The sequence below is a fragment of the Schistocerca nitens genome, chromosome 2, assembly GCF_023898315.1.
Source record: "Schistocerca nitens isolate TAMUIC-IGC-003100 chromosome 2, iqSchNite1.1, whole genome shotgun sequence".
Taxonomy (NCBI): Eukaryota; Metazoa; Arthropoda; class Insecta; order Orthoptera; family Acrididae; genus Schistocerca; species Schistocerca nitens.
Window position 1 is genome coordinate 333518471 of NC_064615.1, and position 24530 is coordinate 333543000.

Below are 24530 nucleotides of genomic sequence, written 5' to 3' on the forward strand. Positions count from 1 at the left end.
GATTTGAACAAAGGTTGAGCGTCACGTCATTACTATGTGCTAACCAGTACTGCAAACGGGCATCTGCGAACTCCGCAGTCCAGTAAACTTCCATAGCAATATGCTGGGAACCAAATTCGTTACGAGCACCAAACAGTTGATGCTCTCTGATGAACATTAAATAGTTGATGCTACGTGCTTGGTGTTACCAGAGCAAGGAAGTTAATCACATGTCAATACAAGCAGTAGAGTGAGTCATACGTTAATATTACTTCGTATTAGTGGTGCAACTAACACTGGCGGTGAACCTAAGAATTACAACTCACTGTGCATTCCAGCCTAACGTAACCAAGATGGTATATTTTTGACGTGCTCACTTCCCGCGACCGAGTTCCCGGGTTCGATTCCCGGCGGGGTCAGGGATTTTCTCTGCCTCGTGATGACTGGGTGTTGTGTGATGCCCTTAGGTTAGTTAGGTTTAAGTAGTTCTAGGCGACTGATGACCATAGATGTTAAGTCCCATAGTGCTCACAGGCATTTGAACCATTTTTTTCTCCTCGACCACTCATCAGAAAGCTGCATCATATCAATGCTGGGTGTCGCGGTTTAGGCATCCATTGCATAGACGTCAAATGAAGGGGTGAAATCTTCTCATCGTGTCACACGTCCAATGTGGCGCTGGGCAGAATCGTGGCAGTGGCTAGCACACTGGACTCGCATTCGGGAGAACGACGGTTCAATCCCGCGTCCGGCCATCCTGATTTAGGTTTTCCGTAATTTCCCTAAATCGCTTCAGGCAAATGCCGGGATGGTTCCTTCGAAAGGGCACGGCCGACTTCCTTCCCCGTCCTTCCCTAATCCGATGAGACCGATGACCTCGCCGTCTGGTCTCCTCCCCCAAACAACCCAACCCCGACTCAGAATCGTGGTGAAATTTGATGCTAATGTGACATCATTAATCCACCTTACAACTCACATCAATTTCCGAGCTGTGGCTTTCATTTTGCATGTGTCACACAATGCTGTTTGAAGCGTCGTCACGCTTTCTCACCATTACACAGGAAGGCGCTGTGGGAGGGAATTATGGGGTTTCGAAAAAGTGATCCTTCAATACTTTTGCGCAGTGTAACTTTTGATAACATTCTTCTTAGTATGCTTTTGCTTACTGATTATTTATATGTGACAGAGTAATATGTTAACAGATAGAGTATCAAATACAGTATCGATAAGATTTTCTCGACTGCAACGCTTTTAAATTTCAGTCTAAGATTTGTTCCTAGATACACGACCATGGTGCATCTTGGACCATGTTGTTACATTTGGAAAAATCTTAATTTTCCAAAGTAATTTTTGTACTTTGTTTTTCTCCTGTACCAACCTTTGCATCTCACAGTAGCACTTACAAACTACGTCCTCAGTTATTTGCTGTATGTATTTCAATCTCTGTCCTCCTCTATAGTTTTTACCCTCTACAGTTCTCTTTAGTACCGATGAAGCTACTCCCTGATTTCTTAACAGGTGTCTAACCATACTGTCCCTTCTTCTAGTTAGTGTTTTTCATACGTTCCTTTCTTCGCCGATTCTGTGGAGAACGTCCTCGTTCCTTATCTTATCAGTCCACCTAATTTTCGACATTCTCTAGAGGCACCACGTCTTAAATGCTTCGATTCTCTTCTATTCTGGATTTCCTACTGTCGTTGTCTCACTACCATACAACACTGTGCTCCAGACGCACATTCTCAGAAATTTCTTCCTCAAATTAAGATCTATGTTTGATTCTAGAAGAATCCTCTTTGCTATGAAAGCCTTTTTTGCCGGTGTAGTCTACTTTTGAGTCGTCCTCGCTCCGCTCATCATGGGTTATTTTGCTTCCTAAGCATCGTGGATTATTTTGCTGCCTAGGTAGCAGAATTCTTTAACTTCATCTACGTCGTGATCACCTATTCTGATGTTAAGTTTCTCGCTATTCTCATCTCTGGAACTTCACATTACTTTCGTCATTCTCCGATTTATTCTCATTCCAGTTCACGTACTCATTAGACTGTTCATTTCATTCAACATGTCCTGTAATTCTTCTTCACTTTTACTCAGGATAGCAACGTCATCAATGAATTTTATCATTGAGATCCTTCCACCCTGAATTTGAATTCTGCTCTTGGACCTATCTTTTATTTCCGTCATTGTTTATTCTGTTTATACATCGAGCATTAGGAGCGAAACGTTACATCTCTGCCTTACACCCCTTTTAATCCGACGACTTGGGTTTTGGGTTTTCCACTCTCATTGTTCACCGTTGTTTCTTTTACGTATTGTATATTATCCTTCTTTCCCTGTACCCCCCAATTATTCTCAGAATTTCGAGCTTCTTGAATTATTATTCACTGTCGAATGCTTTTTCCAAGTCGACAGATCATATGAATGTGTTTTGATTTTTTTCAGTCTTGCTTCTTTTATCAACCGTAACGTCAGAAGTGCCTTTCTGGCGCCTGTAAAGGCACATTCATAGATCTTTCCTAAAGCCAGACTGGTCGTCATATAATACATCCTCAATTTTCTTTTCCATTCTTCTTGTCAGCAACTTGGATGCGTGAACTGTTTCACTGATTGTGCGATAATTCCCGCACTTGTCGGCCATTGCAATCTTCGGAATTGTGTGAATGATGTTTTTCCGAAAGTCAGATGGTATATTGCCAGACTCATACATTCTACACACAAACGTGAATATTCGTTTTGTTGCCACTTACTCCAATGATTTTAGGAGTTGTGATGAAATGTTATCTCTCCCTCCTGCCTTATTTCATCAAGTCCCGCAAAGCTCTTGTAAATTCTGATTCTAATACTGGATCTCCTATCTCTTCTATATTGACTACCTGTTTCTTCTTATATCGCTTTATCAGAAAAGTCTTCCTCCTCATAGAGGCCTCCAATGTACTCTTTCCATCCATTCCCTGTCTCCTCTGCATTTAACAGTTGAATCCCTTTTGCCCCTTTAACATTACCGCTCTTGCCTTTAATTTCACCGTAGATTGTTTTGACTTTCCTTTATGGTGATCCAGTGATTCCCACAATCATTTCTTGTTCGATTTCACAAAATTTTTCATGCAGCCATTTCGCCTTAGCTTCCCTACGCTTCCTGTTTATTTGTTTGGTAAGTTACTTGTATTTCAATCCTGAATTGCACAGAACATTTTTATAATTCTTTCTTTCGTCGATTAGTTGAAGTATTTATTCTGTTACCCATGGTTTCTTCGCATTTACCTTTTTTCCATCAACGTTTTTTCTTCCCAACTTCTGTGATTGCTTTTTTGGAGATGTCCATAGCCCTTCAATTGAACTGTCAACTGAGCTATTTATTGACGCAGTATCTATAGCTTCAGAGAACTACAAGGGTATCTCTTCATTCCTTAGTATTTCCGTATCCCACTTCTTTGCAGATTGATTCTTCCTGAATTGAATCATTTAAAAATGGCGCAAGAAAAACATATAAAACTTTTATTACAGGATTGGCTATGGTTGAAAGTCTGAAAAGTCTACTAAGATACAACATACTCCACTATTACAAAAAGTAGCTCGCTAGAACAATGTTACAATTTTTCTCTAAACATATTAATTTCATTGTGATATATGATAGTGATCGAGAGTGTCTTATTCAGAGGGCTAATTCTGAGAAAAAATCCTAAACATGTTACTGTTCATTGCGTGAATGACTTATACAGTTTAGTTTAATAAAGACAGTATTTTTTTCTTTCGAATTTTGGATATTTGCGATGGAATCAGACGCGTGTTTTCTATAGCTCAATTTTAATTTTCATTATCTGATACTTTACAACTACGCGTAGAAGACAGGCAGCAGAGAAGAAAACAAGAAGCCTTTGGTCTTTTATATGGGTCCGATCTTCGAGAGGATGCTAGTAACATATAACAAAACTACATCGGTGTCTGATAGTTGAAAAGCTTCTCCACTGCCCAAAAGTGTCAATAGTTACATTGCGTTTCTGTCAGAACCCACGGAAAAGAGGTTGGAGCTTACCGAAATGTTGAAGTTGTGATCATTAGAGACAATTAGTTGGACAATGACTGGAAAAGTTATCAGTCGTATTCCTTCCAAACATACGACCATAGCAGTTGAATAAATGATAAGGGAAAGCAATAGAAAAAGGAAATGAAGATGACCGTAAGAGTATATTAGTCGCCGTCGTTGCAAATTCGGGTCTTTGCAGCAGCTAGCGGAGAGCAGAATGGACTGGACAAAAAAGAAACGTAACTAAACATTGAATTAACAGCTACAGTTGTTTAGCGGAAGTCACTATTTTATACTCATTATAACCACGGATTATAATAGCAGGGAGACACTATTATCGTTAAATCATAAGCATCAGTTACATCCCTCACCAAAATTAAATGTTTGCAGTCAGCATTATCCTAGGGACAACTTTCGATTGGTTGGTTATTAGTTGCTGATGTGTTAGCTAATGCCTTAAGAAGCCTACATACAAACAAAAGTGCAAAGTGGCAGTCGTGTTTACTACAGGCTGTGGTACACAACGTTTTGCTGGTACCGCTGTTGCAGTGTCCGCTGCGCACACAACACAGTACTGCCGGTTGTTTATTGCTCACTGAACGAATGGAGACACAAGAGCCGCAGTAAATGTCTGCTCCAGGAGAGTAAACGACCGTTTTACGAGTCGTGAGGGGACCCAGACAGTCCCACTGAGTCTCCGGGAGAGTGGGCGTATCCCTCTCTCGCTTGTTCTGGCGGCTAAGGTAACAAAAAAAGGGTTCCCCTACGTAGAAAAGTGAACTGGGGGGACTTCTCCATGGTCCAGCGAAGCTGTTTGTGGCAATTCTTTTAGCAGAGACCACACACCGTGGTCAACATATAGAGCGTAAAACATTTCATTTCGTGACTATCGCAGTTACAAACACTTTTAATTACCTTGAAGTACGCGGAAGATTATGATATAAATTTAAGTGTTTCGGAAGGTATTTGAGTGTGACATTGTACGAAAGTGAAACGCGGATGATAAGCAGTTCGGACAAGGAAGGAAATACATTATTAGGAATTTAGTGCTGCAGAAGAATGCTGGATATTAGATGGCTAGAATGGGTTAACTAAATGAAGGTCTAGGCGTAAAGGTACTGTGATACGCTAAGGAGGGAAGTGTGTGTGTGTTTTGTGTGTGTGTGTGTGTGTGTGTGTGTGTGTGTGTGTGTGTGTGTGTGTGTGTGTGTGTGTGGCGGCGGGGGATTATGGGGTGAGACCAGAATTGACTACATTAACCACGTTCGAGTGGATGTAATTGGCTATATTTATGCTGAGATAAAGAGATAAAGAGACTTGCATAAGATGATACACTAGCGTTGAGAGGTGCATCAGACCAGTCCTTGGACGGAATAACAGCAATATCGTGTACGATCTCAGACGGAATGCTGAAGATTAATGCTGACTTGTCTTTTACGAAACATATTTTAGATCATAACCTGCACCAGCTGTAATTCATGTATTTGCTTTTCTGAAATCCCACTTCCACTAATTATCGCTCAATAAAGGTATTATTTGTCTTCAGTATGTGCATTAAATAGTGTCGATCAATTGCAATTTTCCTCACGTTTACTTGATTTGAAATTGTACTCTACGTTTAGTCCCCTACAAAACGTGAGAAGTCAAGTGGAATAACATCTACGAGGGGTGTCCAGAAAGTAAGTTCCGATCGCTCGCGAAATGGAAACTATTATGAAAATCCGATAACGCTTTGCACACACGTGTTGGGCAGTGTCTCTAGTATGACCCTAGATAGCATCATGTCGCTCTTCCCATTTCTGAGCTCACAGTGAGCGACTAAAGATGTCTAGAAAATAGTGTATCCCGCCAAGTACGGGGGCCTTGTGAGAAATTTCGCCTGAAGCTATGCAGCCAACATTACATAACTGTCGTGCGATTTCTTCTTCAAGAAAATTCTCAAGCGCATTCTGCAGGGGCAATGAAGATGCTCCTGCATCGTTTTCAATTGGAAATGTTTGATTACTCACAATACAGCCCGTAATTTTCTCACTCTGAGTTTCATCTCTGCTCACATGAACCGCTGGCTATGAAGACTACATTTTGGCACTGACAACGAGCTGTAGGCCAGCGTAGAGAACTGGCGAAAAGCACTGGCGGCTGCCTTCTGTGATGAGGGTATTGGAAAGTTGGTACAACGCTACGACAAACGTCCAAGTCAGAACTGTGACTACGTAGAGAAGTAGCTGGAAGGTGTAGCTAACTGTTTCAAATAAAACATTGCTGATTTTTATTGTGGTTTCCATTTCGCGATCAGTCGGAACTTACTTTCTGGACAGCCCTCGTACGTAAAATTCTTAAGAATTTTCCATCTGAAAAGCGGCATGCATTGGTTAATCATCTGAGCCCTTTTTCTGTGGGATGCAAGATGAATAAGAGATATGCATCAGTTCCTTTGCACATTACAGATAAATTAGGCTTGTAAATATCGACCAACGGTTGCCCAACACATCCAAGTACCTGGAAGACGCTCGCCTGCGATAGACTTTACCTCGTCTTCTCCCAACATATCACACGACTTTAAATGGCAGGTTTACCTCTAACAGATGGCTTTTCATTACCTTGCCGCTGTGATAGATATGCTGAATGAAAGCGGTCGTCCATCGAGATTGAACACGCTTAAAGCGGACTGGTAATCACACAGAACATATATAAAGGAACATTTCCATTCAGGTTTATCATAATGGTCTACATGTAGCGACAGGCATTTTAAATGACACTCATACAATTTATACTTCGTGATGCACTTTGTCCAAAGGCAATAAGAATTATACACTGAAGCGTCATATGAATCATATGAATCAACTGCGTACAAATGACGGATGAGCCAACGCACTGTCCTTTTATACCTTGTGTACCCAATGCTACCGCCATATTTGTATGTGCGAATCGCTATCCTATAACTTGGTCACCACAGTGTGTGATCTGTCCACATACACTGAAGAGTCAAACAAACTAGTACACCTGCCTAATATTGTGTAGAGCACCGCGAGCACACAGAAGTGCGAGCACACAGAAGTGCCGCAACACGACGTGTCATGGACTCGAATAATGCTTGAAGTAGTACTGCAGGGAACTGACTCCATGAATCCTGCGGGGCTGTCCATAAATCCGTAAGGGTACGAGGGTTGGAGATCTCTTGTGAAAAGTACCATGCAAGGCATCCAAGATTTGCTCAATTATGTTCCTGCCTGGGGAGTTTGGTGGCCATCCGAAGTGTCTGAGCCACTCTGTAGCAATTCTGGACGTGTGGGGAGTCGCGTTGTCTTGCTGGAATTGCGCAGTCCGTCGGCATTCACAATGGACGTGAATGAACGAAGGTGATCAGACAGGATGCTTACGTACGTGTCACCCGTCAGAGTCGTATCTAGACGTATCAGGGGTTCCATATCACTCCAACTGCACACGCCCCACACCATTACAGAGCCTCCACCTTTTTAACAGTCCCATGCTGACATGCAGGGCCCATGGACTCATGAGGTTGTACTATCGCTCGCACCCCAACTATAAAACGACGTTCAAACTCGCTTAAATCTTGATAACCTGCCGTTGTAGCAGCAGTAACTGGTCTAAGAACTACGCCAAACACTTGTCTTATATAGGCATTGGCGACCGCAGCACCGTGTTCTGCATGTACATATCTCTGTATTTAAATACGCATGCCTATACCGGTTTCTTTGGCACTTCTGTGTATAAAGTGAATGTTACGATTTCGAAATGGAATATGGGACTATATCAAACTTCTGTGACAGGGACGGCTAGCGACGAAACTCTAAAAACATTTTAACAGACAATACTCATTCCTGCCCACAGGTATCCACATCTGTTACTTCTGTTTTAAGTACATTTTACACGAGCAACTATCTGGTCAACATAGGTGCGCATCATGTGTCTGCAGGTAAATCAGTCGCCGACTACGTCGTGATTACGTCGGTGACGCCAATGTTTGAATGTATCGAGTGTAGAGTCCTAAAATCCTGAGTACGCTGCACTGCTGACTGCACGTGTGCAAAAGCTGCGGACTGTGACATCCTGTGCAAAAATTACAAGTTAGCACATTCTCTCTTCTTTCACTTATTTTTCGAGTTTGTATCTTCTTGAGCTTTATTTTAAAGATTATTTATCTTCGTGACGTATTTCAAAGTTTGCGTGATGGTCTGATATTTTTCGTACTAGTTGTCTCCCACGAGAGTCCAAAAGTCTGAAAGCGAAAAGGTATTTAGGTTTTAGAGTACCACGATAAAGAAAATGTTTTCACTGCGGATAAATATGGAGGCAAATAGATAAGCAATTTTAATGAAAACTGTTTCAACAGTGAAAAAGCGAGACCTGTAGAATGAGAAAAATGATTTTAGATGCTATTTTGATGTACAGAGAAAGCAAGATACAAAGGGTACATCTACGTGGATCCCTGAAAATCACATTTAAGTGCCTGGCAGAGGGTTCATCGAACCACCTTCATAATTCTCTATTATTCCAGTCTCGTATTGCGCGCGAAAAGAACGAACACCTATATCTTTCCGTACAGGCTCTGATTTCCCTTATTTCATCGTGGTGATCGCTTCTCCCTATGTATGTCGGTGCCAACAAAATATTTTCGCATTCGGAGGAGAAAGCTGGTGATTGGAGTTTCGCGAGAAGATTCCGTCGCAACGATAAACGTCTTTCTTTTAATCCTGTATCATTTCAGTGACACTTACTCCCATATTTAGCGATAATACAAAAAGGGATGCCCTTCTTTGAACTTTTTCGATGTACTCTGTCAGTCCTTTCTGGTAAGGATCCAACACCGCTCAGTACTATTCTAAAAGAGGACGGACAAGCGTAGTGTAGGCAGTCTCATTAGTAGATCTTTTACATTTTCTAAGTGTCCTGCCTCTAAAACGCAGTCTTTGGTTAGCCGTCCCCAAAGAATTTTATGTGTGTTCCTTCCAATGTAAGTTGTTCGTAATTGTAATTCCTAGGTATTTAGTTGAATTTACGGCCTTTAGATTTGACTGATTTATCGTGTAACCGAAGATTAACGAATTCCTTTTAGCATTCATGTGGATGACCTCACACTTTTTGTTATTTACAGTCAACTGCCAATTTTCGCACCATTCAAATATCTTTTCCAAATCGTTTTGCAGTTTGTTTTGATCTTCTGATGACTCTATTAGTCGATAAACGAAAGTGTCATCTGCAAAAAACCTAAGACGGCTGTTCAGATTGACTCCCAAATAGTTTATTAGATAAGGAACAGCAAAGGACCTATAACACTACCTTGGGGAACGCCAAAATCACTTCTGCTTTACTCGATGACTTTCCGCAGGTACTTCTAACTGTGACCTCTCTGACAAGAAGTCACAAGTGTAGCCACATAACTGAGACGATATTCCACAAGCACGCAGTTTCACTATAACCTGCTTGTGTGGTACGTGTCAAAAGCCTTCTGGAAATCCAGAAATACGGAATCGATATGAAATCCGTTGCCAATATCACTCAACACTTCATGCGAAGAAAGACCTAGTTGTGTTTCACAAGAACGATGTTTTCTAAACCCATGTTGACGGTGTGCCAATAGACCGTTTTCTTCGAGGTAATTGATAATGTTCGAACACAATAAATGTTCCAGAATCCCGCTGCATATTGACGCTAATGATGTGGGCCTGTAATTAAGTGGATCACTCCTACTACCTTTCTTGAATATCGGTGTGCCCTGTCAAACACTCACCACGTACTCGTACTCCACATCCGTTATGGCAGTATCTGTCAGTTTGCTGGAGAATAAAGTTATGTCGGACAATGTGGTTTCATAGAGTCTCTCCACCGATTCCAGGTGATCATAAGAAAAGCCACCCCCCTTCGTCACAAGCTGAAACTCTCTCATTGGAATATACAGCTATGGTGATAAGCATATCCTCCTGACGCATCCTCTCAACAACGTTTCTGAAGAGACAAGTATGTGAAGCTTAGTGAATCCAAGATGTGGAGTGTATTTCTTGGTGTGACTCCCAAGCAAGCTTTTACAGCTCAAAAGCAACCCTCTCACACATTATCCCAGGCGTATGATTTGAATTTGTTGTGACTGCTGTCATACAAGCATACAACTTGATATGAGCGCAGGAGACCTCTGTGTATAAGGTAGGTAAATCAATGGACCCGCATAATCACAGATCAATATTCCTAACATCGGTTTGTTGCAGAATTCTTGAGCACATTCTGAATCCGAATATAATAAATGGCTCTGAGCACTATGGGACTCAACTGCTGTGGTTATCAGTCCCCTAGAACTTAGAACTACTTAAACCTAACTAACCTAAGGACATCACACACATCCATGCCCGAGGCAGGATTCGAACCTGCGACCGTAGCAGTCGCACGGCTCCGGACTGCGCGCCTAGAACCGCGAGACCACCGCGGCCGGCCCGAATATAATAAATTTACTTTAGACAGAAAAGCTTCTGCCCAGAAATCGGCAAGGACTCAAAAAGCATCGCTCGTGCGAAACTCAACTTGTTCTCTTCTCACACGATATCTTGTAAACCATGGATGGAGGGCTACAAGTTGATCCCACGGTCCTCGATTTCGGGAAATCGTTCGACGAAGGCCTGAGCGTAGGGTTCAGGTTACCAGATATGATAAGTGACTGGAAGAATTTTTATGTAATAAAACCCAGTACGTTGTCCTCGACGGCGACTGTTCATCAGAGACCATAGCGTCGTCGTGGGCGCCACAGGGAAGCGTGATATTAGCGCCCCTAGTCTCTATATACGTAAACGATCTGGACAGGTGGGGTGAGCAGCAGTTTACGTCTGTTTGCTGATGATGCTGTAGTGTACAGAAAGGTGTCATCCTTGAGTGGTTGTAGGGGTATACACGATCAACATGGCTCCGACAAAAATTCTACATGGTGTGATGAATGGCAGCTTGCTCTAAAAAAAGTAAGTTAATGTGGATGATTAGGAGAAACAATCCTGTAACGTTTGAACACAGCAAGCACAGCATTAGTAGGGCGCTGCTAGACACAGTCGCAAATACCTAGGCGTAACGCAAAGCGATATGAAATGGAACAAGCATGTCAGGTTGATAGTAGAGAAGGCGAATGCTCGACTGCGTTTTGTGTTGGGAGAATGAGTACTGTTCTAGTACTTAGAATCCCCAAGCGATCGTATTAAAGAAAGGTACTGAATTCAGCAGCTGAGAGGCGTGCTGCCAGATTCATTACCGTTCGCTCAGAACATAAGTATTACGGAGATGCTTCGTGAACTCAAATTTGAATCCCTGAAAGGAAGACGACGTTCTTTCCGAGAGTAACATTTGCGGAAATCTAGAAAGGCCTACTACAGGACGATTCTACCGTCTCCTATGTACATTTCGTGTAAGAACCACGAAGATAAGAAACGAGAAATTAGGGGTCCTACAGAGGCTCTCAGGCAACTTTTTCCCCCCTCTTTCGATTTGCAAGTGGAACAGGAAAGAAAATGACTAGTAGTAGTACGTGGTGTATCTGGTAAGTATTCCATGCCGCAGAGAACGGACAAGCGTATTGTAGGGCAGTATAACTTTGATGGCGTAGTGTGCCAGAGAGAATGGGAAATGGCCTTTTCGCTCTTTATTTTCAAGCCTATAAAGGAGAGGACTACATGACCATAATCCAGCGACATACCTCCCTGAGGGTTCTAATCTCCGTCCCCGCCATTCCACCCTGTTACACACTAGGACGTATTTTGTCACGTATTACGGATATACTGTACTAGACGTATTACACACATTTAATATTTGTCCTTAACCCGCTTTGTTTGACAATAAACATCAATTTTGGAACGTTGAAAGGTATATCCACAGGGTAAATAAATTCAAGCTTTATAATAAAATATCATATTGAACCAGGGATGGTCAAATGCAGTATCGATTGTGTAGTAGCGGCGCTGCTCCAACAATGGTTATGGGTAATGTGTTACTGTAACTTTAGATCTAGAGATGTCTGGAAGACTCTTAAGTGTGTAGATCTGTTGTATCTGATGTGTGCTCAATATATACTTACTCGCTTCGGGCAGTAATGATGTTTTTCTTATTTTTAAGATACTATGATGTTTGCTAACTGTAAACGGAATTTCAACAGTAGCTGCACTTAAGGTAAAGAAAGTTGTTTTGTTACTAATGCAATGAGCGTATTCATAAGTGATGATTGAAATAACGTATAGCACTCACATCCAATGATTTTGTAAAGCTAATTGTTAATGTATAATCAGTTTATTGAGCGAAAAGGCCATTTCCCATTCTCTCTGGCACACTACGCCACCAAAGTTATACTGCCCTACAATACGCTTGTCCGTTCTCTGCGGCATAATCAGTTGTGAGCATTATTAATTTCCAAAGAGGCAAAATACAAGTTTCAACGTTAGTTCCATATTGTTACTTACCACAAGTCAATACGAATTCCCAGATCCATATCATTTTTAACTATTTTTCTCAAAAAGTTATTGTATCAGTCATATTCGATTTAATTAAAATGTATGCTAAGCAACAGCCTTCCGCAATAGATGTTTGATAACTATACAATTTAAAGTACTAACAGAGAGCAGTGTGAAGAGCGTTACCATTGCGCGGATAAAGGTAAAAAAAATTATTATTTCAGGGATAGCGTTTATTAAGCACAGGACGATTATCTTCAAATTGATCAAATTTTGTTTTATTACGAGCGCCAATTTCAAATCAATAGTGCTGCATCACATTCATTTTTTGTATTACGTAAATTCATGCAGTTTTGGTTTGATTTAAAGTGACTGACAGTTTACGTTCTCGCAGCTAAACTAAATTTTCATTCCCGCAGGCATCAAAGTTCAGTGCAGGGCAAAGCACATAAACAACAGATAAAATACACTTTCACATGCCACTGAATTCTAACAGGTGTGTTTCAGACTACTGTCATATACTTAATTTCAATCTTATTTCAAACGTAAAAATGTTTCAACGTTGAAACACTATTTTTTAATAATCTGCGACTTTTCCGTCCTCTGAAACGTGGAAACTGTCAGTTCTAGGGAAATACTGAATAACATGTTTTTGAAAGAAATGTAATGCAGCCTTTTTTTCAGTGGGAAACATTTTGATTGGAAGCCAAGGTTTTCGAAATGTTCAAGAAAAACCTAAAAAGGGGACCTTGAAACGCCCTCCCTCCCCTCCCCTTTCCCCCCTCCTCACCCACGACGCTCTCACTCCACCGCTCAGTACTTCCGGTACATTGTTGTTGACATTCCCGCGGCACCACCGTACAAAAATTTGTTAGTACACGAATTTTGCTCCCTGTCGACATTTGATCTTCGTTGACTGGGCTGTATTGTTTTGAAAGCTGACCACGTCAGAGACAGGGGACGTGCGCAGCCTCAATCTTGCTACTATGTAAGCTAACACCGCTTTTGTAAAGAACCTCTGAGACAGAGCACGGAGGCGCGCCTCTAACGGTACGCTTCAGAGCCTGACTGCCGCCGAATGGCGGACGATGCGCGCGACGAATTCGGCTGCGTTGCGGGTGGTGTCGGCCCGTTAGTCGGCGTTCCCTGCCAAAGGGTGCACGTCCGCGCGGCGGCACTCCACCACCCTGCGGTTCCCACAATCGGTGCTCTCTCTTTTTTTCTGTTTATTTTTTCCCCTAGCGCTTCCTTTCTCTCTTCGGCGCTGGTGACCGCCCACTGACTCGTACATACGCATGTCCAGCTTTCCGGCGCCTAGCGTCACAACCAATTGGAGAGCGATCATATGCTTTACATAATTTTTTTATTTAACTGTTTTCAGCGCATAGTTTTTTGAACATGAGGAATTCAACATCTCTGATTTAGGGGAATATGCCACATTACACATGAACACCACTCTACAAAGACGTCTTTGAGAAGTTCCAGACTGCATTCCTGGACACAAACTTTCTGGATCCTTCCTCCTATTTCACCACACGAAGGCTTTTGTGGGATACAGTGTTAAGAGAAATGTGTGTTGACATCGGGCTGTCGACCAATGTTGACAAGTTGTTCATCAAATGTGGGACTCGCAGGTATGCCAGGATGAATAACCCATGAATAAGTGAGGAGGCGTACAGGCTATCTGAAGCTTTAAGTTACATCCTTTAGAAACATAGAAAGATAGATCCCTTATCATTTAGCTACAAAATAGCAGGTCAGCAACTGGAAGCAGTTAATTCCATAAATTATCTGGGAGTACGCATTAGGAGTGATTTAAAATGGAAAGATCATATAAAGTTGATCGTCGGTAAAGCAGATGCCAGACAGAGATTCATTGGAAGAATCCTAAGGAACTGCAATCCGAAAACAAAGGAAGTAGATTACAGTACGCTTGTTCGCCCACTGCTTAAATACTGCTCAGCAGTGTGGGATCCGTACCAGATAGGGTTGATAGAACAGATAGAGAAGATCCAACGGAGAGAAGCGCGCTTCGTTACAGGATCATTTAGTAATCGCGAAAGCGTTACGGAGATGATAGATAAACTCCAGTGGAAGACTCTGCAGGAGAGACGCTCAGTAGCTCGGTACGGGCTTTTGTTAATGTTTCGAGAACATACCTTCACGGAAGAGTCAAGCAGTATAATGCTCCCTCCTACGTATATCTCGCGAAGAGACCATGAGGATAAAATCAGAGAGATTAGAGCCCACACAGAAGCATACCGACATCCTTCTTTCCACGAACAATACGAGACTGGAATAGAAGGGAGAACCGATAGAGGTACTCAGGGTACCCTCCGTCACACACCGTCAGGTGGCTTGCGGAGTATGGATGTAGATGTAGTAGATGTAGATACTTAAATGTAAACAATCTCTATGGGCAAGCCATGCAGCAATGTCTACCAGCTGGAGAGTTCCGATGGTTGCCCACAGGGGGAATCGCCAGATCTAGTGAAAGTATCCCGTATGTGGCTGAGGAGTCTGGTAAGGGATATTTCCTTGAGGCAATCTGGAATATCCCACTAATCTAGACTATGCACACAGAAACCTGCCACTGTGATGATTTAAACAATGAAGTGAGGGCTCTCGCAATGTGTGACTCCCAAAAAGACTTTTACAAGTTAATGAACAATTCAATTTTCGGTTAACAGTGAATATGTTAGAAAATACAATGAAATTCATGTAGTTTATCATTGGAATCAACATTATGGCGCAAGAGATTACATCGACAGACAAGTGGGCCACCATCTCCAATCAAGGGCTAGTCGGTGTGGAGACGGATATAGTTTCAGTGCATTTTATGAAGTCTACGAATACATGTATGTATGTGCTGGACCTCTCCAAAATCCACATGTACCGCTTTCGCTATGAGTTTATGAAGTCAGATTCCAATGGTCCCAAATTACGTTATAAGGATATTCGTAGGTTCATCTACCAGCTGGAAGGCTGTGATCCATATGAAGTAATTAGATACAATCCTAAAACATTTGACGTGCCTGGATATGCAGTTGACAATCCTTATGGAATAACCCCATAAAACAAGAAGGCTGTTGGTCCCATGAAAGACGAGGAGAAAGGGTCGCAGATTGTCGGGTTTGTGGGACTTAGGTGCAACAAGATGAACACTTACCACACAGATGCAGGTGCCACCCAGAGGCAAGTGAGGCCTGTGTATCAGGCAACCTCAAGGGCTGTCTCAATAATTACAAGAAGTGCTTGTTCGAGATAGTTTGCACTGCTCCGCATATGGTGTGCCAAGTAATCTTCGTATTGAGAGGTTATGAGGTACATATTGTGCTGCAGCTGAAAACCGGCTTGTTGCATAATTACAGTAAATGATTCGTCTGAGGAGATGAGATCAGCACCCTGCCATATTCCTACTGATCACTTGAGAATGATTGAATGTACGGATGGTTATCTCTAGCAGGTTTGTGCATGGAATAGAACAGGTTTGAGCATGGAATAGTTAGATGAACCACTTTTCATAGGTGCATGTATGTGTATGTGTGAATGACAGCACACTCAGTGTGCATATAAATATTTTATACTTTTTTATGTATGTGGTTTTTCCCATCGAAAGCTGTTGTTAATCCTGAATGTCTTTACAGAAAGATGAAGAGAAATAAATAATTGAAATTTAGATATTGTATGTAGAGCCTGAAAAAAGTGTGAAAAAATTAATGTGTGCATGACCAACATGAAACTGTTAATAGACCGAAAGTAAATTTGTTACAATATTTTTATTATTTCTCAACCCTCTCCCTACAGACAGACAATTATTGTTTATAATAAATCTGATGGTTCCCTTCCTATGGAGTCCAGCACTAGAGTGAAGCCATTCACACAAGTTCTGTAGCTATAAAAACAGGAGCGTAGGGGGAGGGGAATTGTGAATTTCATTGGTCCAGAGGATGAACACATCAGTTCCCAGAAGTGGACTGGAACAGTTTGAGGCAGTACATCAGGTAAGTTGGGTTGGTCTTGAATATATCTAACACAAATTACCTCCCATGTTACCTGATACCCTATTTTAAGGCCAGGTCTAACCTGACACCAAAAGTCCTTATTAAGTGCAAGCCTTGGGTGGGATCATCTTAAATGGTAGGTTAAACCAAGGCGTAGACTTGTCACATTTTGTGTGAGCACGAGAACGGCATATCATCAGAGCTTACTTCAGAATACGATTTACCCTCTCAGCGAAGGAATGTTCAGAGTAATAAGGAATGGTGGTAACATGAGATATACCGTCCTGAAAGCAAAATCTCTTAAATTACCATTTCTCTCAAAGCCTGATTATTCATTTCATTGGAAAACTCTCAATGCTTCTGTGAACTGGACCATCAAAGCCTCTAATTCATAGACCGAGTGTTTTACCTCAGAGGCCCTACATGATCAATCGGTCTCTCAGCCCATCAGCCCATGCGGAGCGTAGGAAACCCTTGCGTGTGTTGGAATTCGGCTTGGAAAACTTACAGTTTTCATACTGATTCACCAAAGTACTCACGTCTTTGCTTAGGAAAGGCCAAGTGAGAAATTTCTTAATTTTCTCGATAGTGTTACTTGTTCTTAGCTGCCTGCCGAATGCATACTAGTGAAAATATTTGAAAATTGTTGACACTAACTTCTGCAGAAGGCGATTTTGAACCTGATATCCCACCGAGTAGGATAGCAGAGAAAGTTCTACTGCGACCAGGCACTTCCTCCCCAGCGCAAAGTCGCTGTTTCACCTCCTCAAGGCTTGAGTATTTAATCGTGTCTTTCTTTGATATCTCCAAATAAGAAAGGTATCTCAGGTAATACAGCGGAAAGCCAACGTCCACCTTCAGTGTCTCCTAGATTACTGATCTCGTCAATAACCTCTTCAGACATGCGGCCTAGTGCATCAGCCACTGGATTGTCGGAGCCTTTTATGTGTTCAACGAAGAAACAGAATGCTAAAATACGGGTAGCCCAACAGGCAATGCAACCTGTTTTACGTAGACTGCGGAGTCCCAGATTAAAGCCCGATTATCAGTTGCAAGGGAAAACTCTCGATGTTCAAGACAGAACTTGAATTTTTCTAGTGCAAAGAGGATCACAAAAGGCTCTAATTCATAAACCGGATACTTTACCTCAGAAGGAGACAGTTACATGGAGGCCTATTCAACAGGATGTCTGTCACCATCTTGTTCCTGTAGCAAAACTGCCGTGATGCCTGAATTAAAATGGCACCGGTCTGAACTGTGAATAGCCAATCAAAAATCGAGATAGCCGCTACTTAAGGCATCAAATGCCACCTGCTAGGTTTCAGTCCAGTGAAATAACTCCCCTTTATTCCATAGTAGGCTCAAGATGCAGGCAGCTGGGCCAGTTTAGGTTCTAACTTCCAAAAAAAAAAAAAAAAAAAAAAAAAAAAAAAAAAAAAAAAAAGTCTGAACGAAGTGAAATATCCCCTTTTCAGATTTAGATTTTTCAAAATACTGGATCACTCATTTATTTCAACGCCGCTGGCTGACACTAAATTACCCTGGAAGGTAATTTCCTCACGAGGCAGGTTACCTAAGATGGCTTTACTATGAGACCACCACTACCCAAATGCACCAAGATGTGGTGGATATGGTCGACGGCTGAGAAAAGGTGCCACTATATATCGCAAGGTCATTCTGATATAATTTAAATTTCAAATTTCCGAAACGAATCCAAAAGCCTTTCAGGTACAGAAGCTCCAGTAGATAAGCCAGTACAAAGGTGACAACAGACTACGAATCCTCAGCGAAAGAAATTTGCTAGTCAGCTTCGTTGAAGTCCAGAGCGGTGAAGTTCCATATCCTGGAGAACCAAATTAAGCTATCGTGGAGATCGGGGGAACTGATTCCAAAATGACCTTTCGATTTAGACTCCTATGAACCTTGCGTATAAGGATAGCTTCTTTCATTAGTACGCAAATGACCTCAGTTTCGGGTTCGAACAGAGCCATTTCTTAAGTTTTGAATAAAAATCGTCAGTAATATCAGACAACAGTGGCAGGAAATGGTAACCGGGAGTAGAAATCATTATGAACAGAAATATAGGGCAAATAGTGTGTTGCTGCGAATTGTTCAGTGATTGGGTGTTCTCATCTGCTTTGACAACAAACTAACGCCGATAACTGTAGTTCCAGTATACGTGTCAACGACGAAAGCAGAGGATGAATAGACAGAAAAAGTATATATTATTGAACGAGTAATTCAGAATGTAAAGGAAGATGAAAATGCAATAATCATGGAGGACTGGAACGCTGCTGTACGGGAAGTAACGGAAGAAAGATTAAGCGAGAATATGGGATTCGCAGTACGAATAAGACAGGAGAAAAATTAATTGAGTTGTGAAAGTATTTCAGATGGCAATAGCGAAGACTCTATTCTAGAATCATAAGAGGAAAAGATATTCTTTGAGAGACGCAGAGACACCAGAAGATTCATGCTGGATTACATCATGATCTGATAGAGACTTCGAAATCAGAAATCAGACGCTGGAATGTAAGGCTTACACAGGAGCGCATACCGGGTGGTTATAATTAAACTTTCCCTATTTAACACGTTACAATACGGAAATTAATTACCGTACGAGTACCGAACTTGGTTACATTAATGTCCAGAGTATGGGATGCATGACTTCCATGCGTTACAGCGCCACCGTCCAGTTCCAACTGTGGCCACCACGTGCCGTTATCAGTCATCGTGATTCATAGTCTCACACACTTGACCAGTCGCAGCGCAGTTGTTGACATGTCAACATGAGCTTGGACGTCATTGGTGAAGATCTATAACACTGTTCTACAAAAAAAACTTTTTTTTCTATTTCTGATAAAAAATATTGTGATCCTAGTTGTATTTTGAGAGCTGAATTGAAAACTGTTTTCGGTTTTTTTCTGTCAGGGATAGTTTATGAGTAATCGCAATTTTATTTCTCTTTTCAATTTCTGATATAGTGCAGCAAACGTGAGGTGAAATTCGACAAACAAATGCACATCTTTATGCTGTTATAAGTTCATCATATTAATGGAGGGTGGGATCTAACATATAACACAGTAACCTTTGTGTATACACTTTGAAGCATTTATTTGACATTATAAATTACAGAAAATTGACAATCAATGAGCCACTGCCTTGTACTGCACATCGCTTTTTTCTCTTGTATTGTGAATCTTTCTTCTCTCGAATGATATTCCAGCAATAATCTGCTAACATAGAAGGTACCCACTTCCCTTCATAGTGCCTTTCTATGGTAGAAATGTCTTTATGGTATCTTTCCCCATGTTCATCCGATACGTCACTACAACTCTCTGTGAAGTAGTCCAGATGAGAGTCCGTCATATGTACCTTCAAAGACATATTGCACCCCAAATCCTGATATGCTTTGATCATATCCTTCACCATTGCTTTGTAGTTAGTAGCTCTTCTTCTTCCGAGGAAGTTTTCCGACACCATCTTGAAACAGTCCCATGCGCTTTTTTCTTTATCAGTTAAACATGCTTCAAAATTTGCATCTTTCTGCAGCTCCCTGATTTGTGGGACCACAAATACACCTTCCTTTATTTTTGCAGCTGAAAGACGGGGGAATTTGGTAGCTAGATATGCAAACCCACAGCCTGTTGGATCCATGGCCTTCACGAATTGTTTCATCAGGCCAAGTTTGATGTGAAGCGGTGGAAGTAGTATATATTCAGGAGCTACCAGACTTTCACGTTGTACATTCTTTTCGCCAACTTTCCATCTTCGCCTAGGCCATTTCTTCTTCACGTATTGAGAATTTCGGTCTCGACTATCCCACTCGCAAAGAAAACAGGCATACTTTGTGTAGCCTTGTTGCATTCCCAGTACCATAGCAATTACCTTGAAATCTGCACATATTTTCCATTTGTGTTCATTGTATTTTAATGAATATAGCATCCTTTGTACGAATTCGTAATTCTCCTTTGTCAAACTAGCGTAAGCTACTGGAACAGAGGGTATTTCATTTCCGTTATGGAGCAAAACACCCTTCAGACTTGTTTTCGATGCATCTATGAAAAGTCTCCACTCCTGTGAAATATAAGTGAAGTTCAGCACTTTCAACAGGCCAGCAACGTCATTGCAAAATAACACTGCTTCGTCAGTTGAAAAATAAGAAATAAAGGCAAGTTCTCTGTGCCTGAACAAACTGATTTTAGTACTTTGGTGCAGTAGATTATACTCTTGTAATCTTGAACCAAGCAGCTGCGCCTTTTGTTTACTTAGCCCTAGATCACGTACTAAATCACTAGTTCTGCCTGTGTTAACAAATGTGGCGATGACTCACTTGTGCAGTGATATAAAGAATCATCATCTGTGATTTATTCAGTACTACTTATTTCACTGTCACTCGGAATTTGACCTCGAGCTCTTGAAGGTACTGGAAGGTTGTCGGAATGCTGCTCTGGCATTCTCGCTGAAGGCAGATCTGGGTAAACAATGTGCCTCTTCGACCTTTTGTTTGTAAAACCCTGAATTTTTGTTAGACAGAAATAACAATCAGTAACGTGGTCCTTAGGCTCCCTCCACACCATGGGAACAGCGAACAACGCCACATTCTCTTTACCTTTCCACCACTGAATTAGTTTGCAGTAACATGTAGCACAACAGAAATGTGGTGGCCATTCTTTATCTTGGTCTCCTACCTGTACTCCAAAGTAATGTTTGTTTGCTTTCTTTATGACTGAAGAAATTTTCTTCCTATTTCTATCAAAAGTGAACATCCCACAGATGTAGCAGAAGTTGTCCGGCTTATGTCGCCATCCACGACGACGTGGCATTTCTGCAAATTTAAAAATACCACTTTGGTAATACACCTGTATTAAATTAATAGTAGGGAACTAGAGGTACGCTGATGTGTAAAAACAAGCAGTTGTTTCACCTTCAGCACCAGGCTCAATCAGTTTACACACAAGAACTAAAAAATTCAACCGTGCTCGGAAATATGACAGACAGTTACTTGTCAGCCAAAACACCCACTCGTTAAGACTGACACAAATTGAGGCTAACACCACTGTTGTAAACTCGATGCAACTGCCCCTAGGAGGCGTGAAGCTTTACTGCCGAGGCAGCGACCGGCTGTCGCCGTTCGAGTTAATGAGATGTTTCAGGTGGTCTTAATGACATAGGTGTGGCGGGGGATAACCTAATGATGTCTGATTCTTCCCACCTGCTGTTGCAGAAGAAATTATCACGTTCTATCACTACTGGATGCGGCAACACACCCGTATTTCTCTATAACGTCTCTGTGTTTGCCATGAATTGTGAATATACATATATATATACATATTACATAAAAAGTATCCCTGACAACGATATTTTGTTTACATATTTGAATTTCCCACTGTAAAATGGTCTAGAAGCACATACTTTAATATCAGAAATAGAACCCATGTCGAACAGTGTAATCGAAACAACAGTAATGCTGCAGCTGCACTTTGAGAGTATCACCGACTGAAAGAACCACGGAAGGATCTTCTTTCTCCACCTGCTGTGCGGAGCATAATGAAGAAGTTCGAATCAAATGGAGAAATGGGCATCGCTCCGGATAGCTGTTGTTATGGCAGACAACGCTGCGCGCAATTCTCGATCGGCAGGCAGCGCGCGTACTGTGCCACTACAGTTGAACATCCCCCCGTGATCCACTGCACGGAAGGTGCTTCGAATCATCCTCAAATGGTATTCGTACAATATTCATATCGGAAAGTAGCTTGCACCACAGGACATACAACGACGTGTTGACTTCGCTCTCCACTTTCTCTCAGGGATTAAAGTTGACGAGGGATGACCCTGGACAATCCTATGGACAGACGAAACTCATTTCTTCGTCAGTAAATAGTACCCACCATACAGATGAGAGAGGCATTGAATTCAACAGTTTTCATGCAAGAGTGGTCCCCACGGCACATCGCTGATGAAATTCCCTTGGTTCTCCGAAACACATTTAGAAACGATCGAATTATCAGACGATCGTTTCCAGATGCTTGATCGGCACGATCACCTGGTCTCACTCCCTGTGATTTCTTGTTCCGGGGCTACCTGAAGGACAGAGTTTACCAGGGGAACATTTACACATGTGCTGATCTGAAGGACAGCATATCAAGAGAGGTAGCCAGCATACCTACGGACATGCTGCCGTGCAGAATGCAATTCTGGGCTTTCAGACTTTTATGGACACTGATGGACACCATACTGAGCGCCTTTTGTAGCAGTAGTGGTACCGGTATGTAATGGTATGATGCACCGTAGCAGCACGTTAAAAGTGTTTAAACTGAATTGATACTACATTATTTCTCTTCCCCATGTCCTTGACATTAATCTCACCAAATTTGGTATTCGCACGGTAATTAGTTTCCGTATTATAACGTGTTAAATAGGGAAAGTCTAATTATAACCACCCGGTATAGATTCAGATCACGGCCAAGTAATGATGGAGAGTAGACTGAAGTTTAAGAGAATCATCCGGGAGAAGCAGTGCGGAAGGAAGTGGGATACCGAAGTACTGAGGAATGATTAGACGCATTTGAAATTCGCTAAGGACGTGGGTACTGTGATAAGGAATACCAGAGTAGGCAGTTCAGGTGGGAGTGGACATCTCTAAAATGAGCAATCTCCGATGTTAGACAGATAATCATAGGTACAAGGAAGCTGATTTTGAAGAAACCTTGGGTAACAGAAGTAGTACTTCAACTGATCGACGAAAGAAGAAAGTACAAAAATGCTCAGCGAAGGACACTAATACAGCGATGTAAATCACTTAGGAATGAAATAACACAAAGTGCTGGGAAGCCAAGACTAAATAGCTGCAGGTAATATGTGAAGAAATCGAAAAAGAGGTGATCGTCTGAAGGACACACTCGGCATACATAAAAGCCAAAACACCCGTCTCTGAAATTAAAAGCAATGGTGGTAAAATAAAGAGTGCTGTATGAATTCCACCGTTAAACGTCAAGGAGAGACCGGCTAGGAGGAAAGAGTAAATTGAAGACCTCTATGGTGGGGACAACTTGTCTGACGACGGAACAGGAAAACAAATTGTAGCTGATATGGAAGACTTACGGCACACGCTACTGGAGCCAGAATTTAAAAGAACTCTGCGAGACTTGCGATTAAATAAGGCAGAAGGGATAGATAACTTTCCATTGGATTTCTAAAATCATAGAGAAGTGGCAGACAAACGACTGTTCAAGTTGGTGTGTACAAAACATGAGACTGGTGACGTACGACCAGACTATTGGGAGAACATCATCCACACAATTCCGAACATAACCAATGAGCGATAGGTGAGAGAACTACCGCACAACCAGCTTAACACCTCATGGCTCCAAGCTGCTAACAAGATGAGTATACAGAAAAATGGAAAAGAAAACTGAGGATCTGTTAGATGACGACTAGTTTGGCTTTAGGAAAGGTAAAGACACCAGAGAGGCAATTCTGACGTCGCGTTTGATAATGGACCAAAACGGAAGAGAAATCAAGTCACGTTCATAGTATATTCGAAATTCTGAGGAAAATAGGAGTAAGCTACTGGAGGAGACCTGTAACATATTGTATGTACAAAAACCAAGAAGGAATAATAAGGCTGGATGATCAAAAACGAAGAGCTCGGATTAAAAAGTGTGTAAGGCAGTCTTTCACTTCTACTGTTCAATCTATGCATCGAACAACAATGGCGGAAAGAAAAGAAAGTTTCAAGGGTGGGATTAAAATTCTGAGTGAAAAGATATCCATGTTAAGATTTGCTGATGACGTTGTTATCCTCAGTGAAAGTAAAGAAGAAATATAGGATCTACTGAATAGAATGAGTAGTCTGATGAGCACAGAATATGGATCGCGCGTAACGCGGTAAAAGATAAAGACAAAAAAGTAGCAAAAATGAGAACAGCGAGAAGCTTAACATCAAGGTTGTTAACCACGAAGTATATGACGTTAAGGAATTCTGCTGGAAGCAAAATAACCCATGACGGACGAAGCAAGTCAAGCAAGGATGACATAAAATGAAAATCAGCACAGACAAAGGGCGCTTTCCTGATCAAGAGAAGTGTA